This window comes from Myxocyprinus asiaticus, chromosome 16, assembly GCF_019703515.2.
Source record: "Myxocyprinus asiaticus isolate MX2 ecotype Aquarium Trade chromosome 16, UBuf_Myxa_2, whole genome shotgun sequence".
In the NCBI taxonomy this organism is placed as follows: Eukaryota; Metazoa; Chordata; class Actinopteri; order Cypriniformes; family Catostomidae; genus Myxocyprinus; species Myxocyprinus asiaticus.
The window spans coordinates 13,180,740-13,192,775 of NC_059359.1; the positions used below are offsets into that span (position 1 = coordinate 13,180,740).

Consider the following 12,036-nt stretch of genomic DNA (forward strand, 5'->3'; position numbering starts at 1 on the left):
TTTTTAGCACTCAAACAAAGATAGATTTAGCAAGAATGGTCAGCATGTTAGCATCTATATTTCTACAAACTTACCTACAGGGAATTTTACATGAGAAACCCACAAATTAGTCTAATTTTAAAGAAGATAAATAGGAAACTAAGTAGAGAGAGAAACTGTTAGGTTGGCACAATGTATATTCCTTGCTGAATATCCCTCTTGGACCAAGTAATCATTTAAAATAACTAAGTGCAAATAAGGTAAAAACAGACACATTCAAAATCAAAATGTTTTTTAATTTGTAATTTTTTATGTTTTTAATTTATGACTAAAATTATGGCATGAACTTGAGCCAACAAACCCCAAAATGGGGGTGATTTTTGTTTTGACAGACAAATGTAACCTGCTCCATCATTTTGAGTCATTTTTAACCAGAAATGCATCATGAGTTTTATGCACTAATGTAAAAAGGAAAGTCTCTAAAAAATATATATCTAAAAAATATATAATTATGTTTCTACACCAAACTGTTTTTGAGATATAATTATTTAAATGTTGGCTGATATAATTAGATATTACACAGCTTATTACCATGTAATAAGTGCTCTGCATCGCGGTCCTGATCCCCGTCAGGGTTTATTTTGTGATAATGACTGGGTGACTGTACATGATCCCTTACTTAAACGCTTTCCTTTTTATTTTAGTGCATAAACCCCGTTTCTGGGACAAAGTGACTTGAAATAATTTGCAACCTGTCAAATTTGTTAAAAAAATATCCATCTCGGATATCACTGTATAAATGATTATATTTTAATAGTCTCTCACAGGAGAACAGAGTTTTGTCTGAAATTAGCCAAACAGGGGTGCGTTTCCCAAAAGCATCATAAGAGAACTATGGTCACAAGTTCTATCATTACCAACATAATTCAATGATTTGGTGATTCCTGAAAGCCATAGTTCCAACGAACATTAGCAAACAACATCGCAAATTTGTGTGGTTGGAACTACAGCTCTAATTTTTTTCACAGAGGCTTCTATATCGTGCATTCCATATTTATCTTTTATTCTGTCGAGACACTGATCATGTTTACAATCTCTTAAGAAAATGGCTTATTCCAGGGTTTTGCAGAAAGAAACGTTCAAACATCATGTAAACACAAAATAAGCAATTTAAAGGATTAAAGGGTGTTAATAGAAAGTGCTTATCATACATGGCTTTTGTCTGAAAATACGACTTGTGTGTCCATGTTAACACATAAGTGGCTTTCTTATAGGTTTTGGAAAAATGCACATGTGTATGTGCTCAAGTGCGTCAGGGGAACCCCGAAGTCTGATGTGAAGGGAAATTTCACTATTGCAGCCAATTTATCTTTCGTGTTTACATAGTGCACGCAGCTTTCGTACTTTAGCAACTTTCGCGAATTAAATATCTTTCTGGAGTACATGTATATGTATTATAAAAGTATTATAATTTGATCTGTTACTACACCACCTGCGTAACGTCAATAATGACAGCTCTATATTGCTGAATCAATGTGGTTTGAACAATGGATGTGCGACATAGTTACTGCGGTGTCAGGAAACAGTCGTGACTGGCTAGTTAATTTATCCAACGATGCATCTTTCTATGGTGGTTAAGCAGTGAGTAACGTAGTTGTACGTGAAAGGCATCCCAGGTAAGCAGCCTCACTTTCAAATAAATTTATATAATAGTATGTATTCAGCACACTTTAATTTTGCTTTTTGCTGCTTCTTCATTTTTTTTTTTTCTTCTAATACCTGAATACTGAATGCTAAAATGAAATTTTGTCCCTTGGCTCGCCCCAAAAGACAAGCTAACACGTTCAATTTGTTTAAACAGTTTGAACAGCGATCCATATCAATCTAGATCTATTGCAGCAAAGCATTAAAATTCTGTAGCAGCAACATCTTTGATGTACCAACCAAAATTGCTATGACAGAGAAAGCAGCCTATTCTAATTCTGTGTTCACTGTCTCTCCTCTCAACAGCGATCATTCGGCAGTAAAGATAATCACTCTGAGTGGAAAACGTAGCAAGCTTGTTGCTGTGTCTGAATGAAATAGTGTGGCACAAGGTTCCTATCTCATATTGATTAACAGGGTGAATGACTGAGCCAGTACAAACCTATTATTTCACATATTTTTTTCATCAGTTCTCTCTCTGTCAGAGTCAGCGGAACCTGAATGATCTTGAGAATTACAGATTTTGAAAAATTTTGTGTGGGTCAGGTTTTACCAACATTGTGAGGACCAAATGTCACCACAAGGATAGTAAGACCTGAAAGCACCAATATTCTTTAGTTATTTTAATTAGCTTTATATATAAACAATATAAGTCTATGATCGGTACCCATTTAGTGTGTGTGTGTGTATGTGTGTGTTTGCGTATATATATATATATATATATATATATATATATATATATATATATATATATATATATATATATGTGTGTGTGTGTGTGTGTGTGTGTGTGAATAAGAGAATAAGAGAATCTAAGTGAATAAGAGAAATAAATGGAGAGATTACTTTCTTATATGATACTGTTTAATCAAAGCCTGCAAGTGAAAATTAAAAATATCACCCTAATTAATTAAAAGGATAATAAGAACAGTGCAATACAACACGATACTAAACCTTTTAAATATTGTTTCATTGTAGAATAAGCCTTATATTTATGTTTTATGGTTATGCAAATAACAACAATAATTATTTTCTCTCTCAACAGGTGATCTATAACAATAAGCTACTTCCTGCCACATTCAATGTCAGTTCATAATACCAATTTTTAGTAAACATAGACAGCAGATTACAATATATTCTTTATAACAAAGAAATTGCCTTCAAATAGTGTTCCTGAAAAGAATGTCAACATTACATGGTTTTGTCACAGATTATATAATTGCACCCTAGAAAAATACATGTACACTTGTATTTTGGGGCACAGTGTGAATAAGTAGCAAAACATCAACATGGGTTGATGATTAAATATTAACATGAGAGCTAGATTAAATAAAGAAAAACATGTATAACATTGGCATAAAAGCCCACAGCAATGTCTATTTGTTTTTGTAATTTGATTTGAGTCCACTTTGAAGAGGTAAGGAGCAATTAATTGCACATTACTGTACAAAGCACTGATTAAAAATAGACTCTTTTAATGACATTCACAAACACCCACATTTCCACACATGCATACACAGAGAAAGCACACAATCCAACAGAAATATAGACAGAGATAGGAAGAAGAGAGTAAGTGAGCGCAGGTGGACACCTCGAAGTATGGACTCTCCTTTCTGTGGGAAGCTGAAGGGAGATCACTGAAGAGTGGGAACACAGATCTCTGAAAAGGAATAATAGAAAAGGTCAAAGGTCACAAAGCATGCCAACACCATAATAAGGGGAAAGAGGTCTGCTACCCGACCCAAGTCTGACAGCATCCAACATACTTTTGGGTTTTGGGCTGTGTTCGGGTCAGTTTCGGGTATCAAAAGGTTTGTGATTAAAGAAAAAATATAAGAAATATTTTTGGCCTCATTAATAAAAACAGGATTTATTTATTTATTTTTTTAAATCAATCATAATACCATTCTTATGTACATTTTCACACATGCAATGGGACTTATTCATAAATCAAAAGCAGAAAAAAATAATCTTTGTAAATTGTACGTAAAAGCATTATCACATTCAATACAATTTAAAGTAAAAATGAATTAATTAACGATTTACACACACATAAGTGAAGCCCACTGTTATGTAAAATATTGCATTCGATTTACATTAATTGTTGCAGAATGGTTTTGTGAAAGATTTAAACAGATTTTTTTTTTTTTCAAACGAGGCCCTTTCTGTTTTTTATTCTATTTTAATGTAATTAGCTTTGAGTCCAAGATGTTCACTGAATCCATTGCTCTGCATCCACTCGCTCAGAGAGGATATATTTAAAACATTTGAATGATTTTGGGTTCAGGTCGGATTTGTTCTTTAACCTCGTGTGACCCCACGTCCACATTCGTGCAGGGGGGGGGCTCTGTAGTGCCCCCTTGAAAATGGCCATTAAAGGGGGCTCTGTAGCACCCCCATTTTCACCTACAGTCACCAAAATTGGTACATATATAGGTCTCATAAAGCCAAACAACATTCATACTCACAGTCATTAGCTCCACCCAACAAGAAGTTGACAATTTTGGATTTTCTGAAAATCACAGGCTCTGAACTTTTAAATACTCCTCCTAGGGGATTCATGGGACTGGCACCAAATTTGTACAAAATCATGCCAAGACATTGTAGATACTAAATTGCAAATATATTTTTGATATTTTGAACAGTGTCGCCATGATGAAGCAATACATTTATGCTGAAAAATAGGAAACAGGTAGTGCCTTATATCCTCTGTACATTTTGTGATTTTAATAAAAATTCAGCTGTATGTTTGGTAATGAGGGCTGATCACATTGGTGTGGCTATTATGGGTCATGGTCATAGTGCCACCAACTGGCAGCATGAAGTATGGCACCTTTAACAGAGTTTGAAATAGCCCTCTTGTGTTTACATGAATTGATTCAAAATTCTTTAGAATAATGTCAAGACACTGCTGATGTAAAACTGCAAAGGAATATGTAATATCTTAAATACTGTTTGCCATGGCAATGCATTCATTGTTATAATTCCTTTCTTCTTATATATGTGGGTGTTCTTGAGGCAATTGGCATGCTTAAAATTTCATGAAATTTTGCACACACATCAGAGTCGTCGGCCATTAGGGCTGGGCAAAAGTTGCAGGGGGCGGGGGGGCTGTGTAGTGCCCCCTTGAAAATGGGCATTCAAGGGGGCTCTGTAGCACCTCCATTTTCACCTACAGTCACCAAAATGGGTACATATATAGTTCTCAAAGCCGAACAACTTTCATACAGTCATTAGCTCTGTCCAACAGGAAGTCGGCCAATTTTGATTTTCTGAAAATCGCAGGCTCTGAACTTTTAAATACTCCTCCTAGGGGATTCATGTGACTGGCACCATATTTGTGCAACATCATGCCAAGACATTGTAGATACTAAATTACAAACAGATTTTTTATATTTTGAATGGTGTCGCCATGGCAGAGCAATACATTTATAGCAAAAAATGGGAAACAGGAAGTGCCTTATATCGTCTGTGTGCATTGTGTGATTTTGATGAAAATTCAGCTGTATGTTTGGTAATGAGGGCTGATCACATTGATGTGGCTATTATGGGTCACGGTCATAGTGCCACCAACTGGCAGCAGGAAGTATGGCACTTTTAACAGACTTTAAAATAGTCCTCTTGTGTTTATATGAATTGCTTCAAAATTATTTAGAATAATGTCAAGACACTGCTGATGTGAAATTGTAGAGGAATATTTGATATCTTAAATACTGTTGCCATGGCATTGCATTAATTGTTATTATTCATTTCTTCCTATATTTGGGTGTTTTTGAGGCACTTGGCATGCTTAAAATGTCATTAAATTTTGCACACACATCAGAGTCATTGGCCATTAGGTCTGGGCAAAAGTTCACGCATGGGTGTGTAACAACATTATACCAAGACACTGAAGATGCTAAATTGCGAACAGATTTTGATATATCGAATGGTGTTGCCATGGCGAGGCATTAATTAATGGCCAAAAATGGGAAACAGGAAGTGTTGCGTATCTTCTGTGTGCAATGTGTGATTTAGATAAAAATTTAGACGAACGTTTAGTCTTGGGGGCTAATCACATGAATGTGACTATTTTGGTCATGGTCATAGTGCCTGGCAGCAGGAAGTGTGGCTCTTACAACAGACTTTAAAATAATAATCTTACATTTACTCAAATTGCTTCAAAATTGTTTAGAATAATGTCAAATGCTAAATGATTGTGCCCACCTTACATTGTTTTCTGAAAGCTACCAGGTGGAAATGGACCAGTTGTGCTTGGGCCCGTCATCACTGCTTCCAGCTATATTTTTGTTTTGTCATCACTGTTCAATACGATTCTATTCATTAACATTAGTTAATGCATTCCTATAAAATTTTTCTACTAGGATTTTTTTCAGTAGCAATGCTGTTGTGAGCACGTCCACAAGCCCGCAACAACGGACCCATATTAATGCGTATTGGTCAAAGAATATATTAAAACAGGGGTGTCGAACTCAATTTCAGCCTGGGCCACATCAGGGTTTATTGGTGCCCTCAAAGGGCCCTTTGAAAATGTGGCACCAGCACCTGCTTTGGTAGCACCCATGCAAATAATATTAAATGTTATGTGCATTGAAATGCACATTTGACAGTACAGGACTGATTTTGAATTTGGCATGCAGATGGAAATTATGATATTAAAAACAGCAACATCTGTGGAAAAAATGAACACCTAACTTTAAATGGCTAAATTGAAATATTCTGACGGTGTGAATAAGTTGTCTTCTTTACAGATTCCTTTCATCAGGCTCCTACTAATTAAACTACAGTCATGTCTTGGAATTTCTGAAGGCAAACAAAACAACTTAGTTTTCCTACAATCAGAGAGCATTACAAGAGTACAGAATTTACACAGATGGAAAACTGATAGCTTGGTCCATAATAATGGAAATGCACCATAGTTCTTCCACAGTATCCATAGTTTTAACAATGATGTTTCATTTTATTTCAACAGTTCATGGTAACCACAGGTAAAACCATACATGGCTCCTCACTGCCATGGTTAGTAACTATGGTTTCTATATAAAGAACTATGGCATTTTTGTAAAAAAAAAAAAAAAAAAACGGCAGTCTAAATACATTTAGAATGTGTTTCTGCCACAACTACCATAGGTAATACAGTACAGTTAGTGTTACTACAGTAAATCCATGGTAAAGTTTTGTAAGTCTTGTGATTTGAGAATTGAAAAGCCTTCTAATTTATGTTTTCTCCTGTTTTCTTTGTCAGTGCCATTTAGAATGTGGGGCTGTTTGTTTTAAACTAGTTTCATCACTGAGACATAAGAGTTTTGCAACAGACAATTCTGTACCACACATCTAACTGGTTTACAAGCGCATTTAAAATAGTCTGTGCGGTTGAGACCTGTCCGCAAATTACTGCACCTGCTCTGCCCTCGTGCTGCTGTGATTAAGCTGTGTTGCTAATTGACCCATGTAGCGATGTTTCATTCCGCTTTTGAAGCAAGCAAAATGTGCTCCAAAAACCTACAGACAGGGGAAGGCTCATTTATATTCACAAGGAAAGCGCTAAATGATTGTTTAGTGAAATGTTGCAATCTCCTGCCATCCTACGTTTCAGAAATGAGCTCGCGGGCCACTTGAAATGAAGCGAGTTTGACATGTGTCGTTATGCGGTGACGTCACTCTGAGTAAGTGTGGGTATTTGTGAGTGTGTGTGTGGTGGGGTCCCTTTCGCAGTTTAGAAAGCACACAACTGACTGCAGTTGGCAAGCGTAATGTTGCGTCAAGAATATTAAATTAACCATGTGAAATCACAACAGCAGCACTCATAATTCAGTGGTGGTGCAGCGCCGCTTCAAAATGCATATAGGGGAAACACTGCTATATATTTACTATGCATTTTCACATTGAGAATAAATGGGTTCTTCCAAAAGCTGCTTTCAGAGGCTTTATATGGAGTTAGGATGAAATTAATGTGCATTTCAAACTGTTCTGAGACCAGTGAAGACAGACAGCACACTGGAGGTTAAGTCATTCACTAAATAGGGAGTAAGGTAGCAAGTGAGCATCCTATAGCTTTCTATGCATCTAAGCGCATTCAATCCTAAAATCCGACCTAAAGTTCATTTTCAGTCTGCAGATGATATTTGGACCACTCAACATGTTTGGCAGACATGGGACAAAGGTAATCAGTATATAGATTCAGAATTTTATAATGCAACTCTTTAGTTTAACATGGTGGGCAGTGATTTGATGATTCTGGACTTTACTTTGAATAATAATTATTTATTCAGCTTTACAGAAAATCAGCTGTAATGTCAGCTGCTAGCCAGCAGCCATATCCCCCTGTAGCTCAAGACCGGTTTCCCACTGAAGCTAAGCAAGGTTGATCCTTGCCAGTACCTGGTTGGGAGACCTCCTGGGGAAAACTAAGTTACTAAGTTACTGCTGGAAGAGGAATTAGGGAGGCCAGCAGGGGGTGCTCACCCTGCGGTCTGTGTGGGTCCTAATGCCCCAGTATAGTGACGGGGACATTATACTGTAAAAAAAAAAAAAAGGCACCGTCCTTCAGATGAGACGTTAAACCGAGGTCCTGACTCTCTGTGGTCAGTAAAAATCCTAGGGCACTTCTCATAAAGAGTAGGGGTGTAACCCTGGTGTCCTGGCCAAATTCCCCCATTGGCCCTTCAAAATCATGGCCTCCTAATAATCCCCATCCATTAACTGGCTCTATAACTCTACTTTCTCCTCTCCACCAATAGCTGGTGTGTGGTGAGAGTACTGGCGCACTATGGCTCCTGTCGCATCATCCAGGTGGATGCTGCACACTGGTGGTGGTTGAGGAGATTCTCCTGTTTACTATGTAAAGCGCTTTGAATGTAGTGTCAGAAAAGTGCTATATGGATTTGATGTAATATCTGTAACGTCTCAAAAACATGAATAACCAACACTCCTGGAAACATAATAAACAATTTGATGAAAAAAATCGGACTTTCTATAGCTTAGTGTTATTTAAAATTTCACACGTAGTCTTGTTGTCCACATATGTAGACATCCATTTTTAGGAAAACTATTTGCTCTAGAAAAAAAAATAGCTTGGTTATTAGGTGCTGCTAGTTACAAATCAAAAAGGGAAATGGAAAATGCACACAGCAGTCATGTGGGGGCCTCAGGAGGTTAAATTATTTCACAGTATTGGTCAGGTCAGGTTGGGTCACAGCCTCTTGTTTATTGGCCGAGTTTGGGCTTAAACTTAATGACCTGAAAAATGTAAACTGCCAAACCCTGCAGCTACATTACATTTATCAGAACTCCACAGTAAATACTGGCACATTGCTCCATTCACAGCATCATATCTCCAGCCACAAAACTTTAACTGGTTTGGAAGCAAATTATACATTTTATTCCAGAACTGCCCTCAGGTTTGGGGATGTAGATTATGATATGTGGTCAGAGTTAAAGTTTTAATTAAGTGCAAGGCTAAGTTTTGAACAGAAGTGGTTCATTAATCACCCAACTAGGCAATCCTTAAAGGCCATAGCTCATCCCTTTCATCTAAAATTATCCTTATTCAGAGCACAAACAAGAAACTTTTGAGAGTTACCATCATTGAGAGTTATGGAGGCATTATTCCCTGTCACTGGGTGTTAGTTATAATCCCACACTTGTTATGCACCATAAAACATAAGTTGTAAAATAAATCGACCAATGCTTCTATGGCCTACTGACCCAAACACAGAGCATACAGGCACACAATACACTGACAACACTGGGATTAAAAGATAAAGCATTAGTGCAAGTTATGTCTTTAATTAAAATGCCCTTGTAACAGTTCAAGGAGGATGCGGGAACCAGCTGAACAGTAAACATAAAGTTTTAATGTCAAACTTAACTTAAAACAAACACAGACACATGCAGTGCAGCCGCGTGCGTCTCTCTCTCTCTCTCTCTCTCTCTCTCTCTCTCTCGAACTGGTATCTCTGGCTGCCCTTTATCTCGCTCTCCCACTGATCATCTGATTCAGCGCTGGCCATGCTCCATCACGGCCCGGCCACGCCCTCCTCCTCGTCACACTCCTCCCCACATTCCTCCCCCACCGATCTGACTAACTCCCCCCCATTTCTGGAGGGGAGATGCTGCCCTTCTGGCCATTCTGTTAGCTGGTGGTCCGCCCCACCTCCTGAGAACCTGGGGGAGAGACAAGGGGAGGCATGGGGAGAGGGAAAGGGCAAGCGGAGACACACAGAGAGAGAGAAGAGAGAGAGAGAGAAGAAATTGCTCGGCGGCTCCCAGACACGCTATCGCCCGGACCTCAACCGCTCCTCCGCCCTCTGATGGATGCCAGCTCGCTCCTCCCCTGGCGGACTGCAGCGAGTCCTCTGGCCCCAGGCAGATGGAACCACTCCTTCCCTTCTTGGCAGACATCCGCGGTTACTCTGGCTCTCGGCTGCGGGCAGCGACCCATCCGTCCCCAGGCAGATGGCAGCGGCTGCTCTCCTGGCAGATGGCAGTGGCGAGGACTCTGCATCCCTCGTCCTTCCTGGAATTCGGCACCACTGTAACAATTCAAGGATGGGAAAGGAGGAGGCGGGAACCGGCTGAACAGTAAACAAAGTTTTAATGTCAAACTTAACTTAAAACAAACATAAGCAAACACAGACACATGCAGCGCGGCCACATGCGTCTCTCTTTCTCTCGAACCGATGTCTCCAGCTGCCCTTTATCTCACTCTCCCCATGATCATCTGATTCAGCACTGGCCATGCTACATCACGGCCTGGCCAAGCTCTCCACCTCATCACAGCCCTATATTTGCTGTGACTCATAATGATTGTTGCTCAAGATGGCGCCGAATATGGCTGCTGCTTTGCGAGCTCCAACCCAATGTTGCAGTTTAGACAAACACTTTTGGACATTGGTTCTGCAATAGCACACTGAAAATCGGATTTTAAATACCTCAATGCCGACCCGCTGTTTACAAACACGACAGTCCTTACCAGACCTCTCAGGTAAAAGCAGAGGTGGTGGTGTATGTTTTATGATCAACAAATCCTGGTGTGATCAGAGACTAAAGCACTGAACTGGTAAGCAGAAGGTTGTTGGTTCAATCCCCACAGCCACCACCATTGTGTCCTTGAGCAAGGCACTTAGCTCCAGGTTGCTCCAGGGGGATTATCCCTGTAATAAGGGCAAAAAAGCATCTGCCAAATGCATAAATGTAAATGTATCAAGTCTTTCTGCTCTCCTGAATTTCTCATGCTTCTGTGTCAACCATTCTGGCTACCGAGGGAATTCACAGCGGTCATTATCACAGCTGTGTACATCTCGCCACAAGCTGACACAGACCGGCACTTTAGGAACTGTATAGGAGTATAAGCAAGCAGAAACTGCGCACCCTGAGGCTGCCTTCATTGTGACCGGGTACTTTAACAAAGCCAACTTCAAGTCAATAGCACCTAAATACTACCAATGCATCAGTTTCAACACACAGGGTTTTGGACCATTGCTACTCTCCCTTCCGGGAAGGCTACAAATCCCTCCCCCGCCCACCATTTGTCAAATCGGACCACTCTTCCATTCTGCTTCTGCCCACTTACAGGCAGAAACTGAAACAGGCAACCCGCACTCAGAATGATCCAGTGCTGATTGGATCAATCAAATTTTATGCTACAAGACTGGGAGATGTACCAGTCCACCTCTGATGACGACATCGAGGTCTATGCTGATAGCGTAATGTGTTTCATCAGGAAGTGCATAGATGATGTAGTGCTGACCAAAACTATACGGATCTACCCTAAACAGAAACCATGGATTAATCGCGATGTTCATGCGGCACTTAATGCGTGGACCTCTGCTTTTAATACCGGGAATGTGGAGGAGCATAAAGAAGGCAGTTATGCCCTCCGCAAAACTATCAGAGCAGCCAAATGCCAGTACAGGGAAAAGATTGAAGGACAGTTCAACACCATCAACTCTAGAAACATGTGGCAGGGAATTAATATCTTCACAGACTTCAAAGGGAATAAAAACTCCATCGTGAACACCGCTGCCTCTCTCCCAGATGAGGCTGCCTCTCTCCTGGATGAGCTAAATACTTTTTATGCTCGTTTCGAGGGAAATAATACCACCCTAGCGGAGAGAGCTCTCGCGGCAGAAGCTACAGAGGTTAGTTCACTCTCCGTCTCTGTAGCGGATGTAACCTGATCCTTCTGATGGGTGAATATCCGTAAAGCCGCAGGTCCAGATGGCATTCCGGGCCTTGTCATCAGAACGTGTGCAAACCAACTGGCTGGACATTTTCAACCTTTCCCTCTCCTTGTCTGTAGTCCCCACATGCTTTAAAACGTTCACCATTATGCCTGTACCAAAGCAATCT

At 39.6% G+C, this 12,036-nt stretch overlaps 1 protein-coding gene across 2 annotated transcripts in view; it reads right to left on the minus strand.

The window, feature by feature from the left end:
* Positions 1-2,539: 2,539 nt before the first annotated feature.
* tsnare1 (T-SNARE Domain Containing 1) overlaps positions 2,540-12,036 on the minus strand; it is a 263,550-nt gene continuing 254,053 nt past the window's right edge. For both annotated transcript variants that reach the window (XR_007899452.1, XM_051720402.1), the window contains one exon: positions 2,540-3,343. The gene's annotated coding sequence lies outside the window, so the exon portion shown is untranslated. The remainder of the gene's footprint in view (positions 3,344-12,036) is intronic.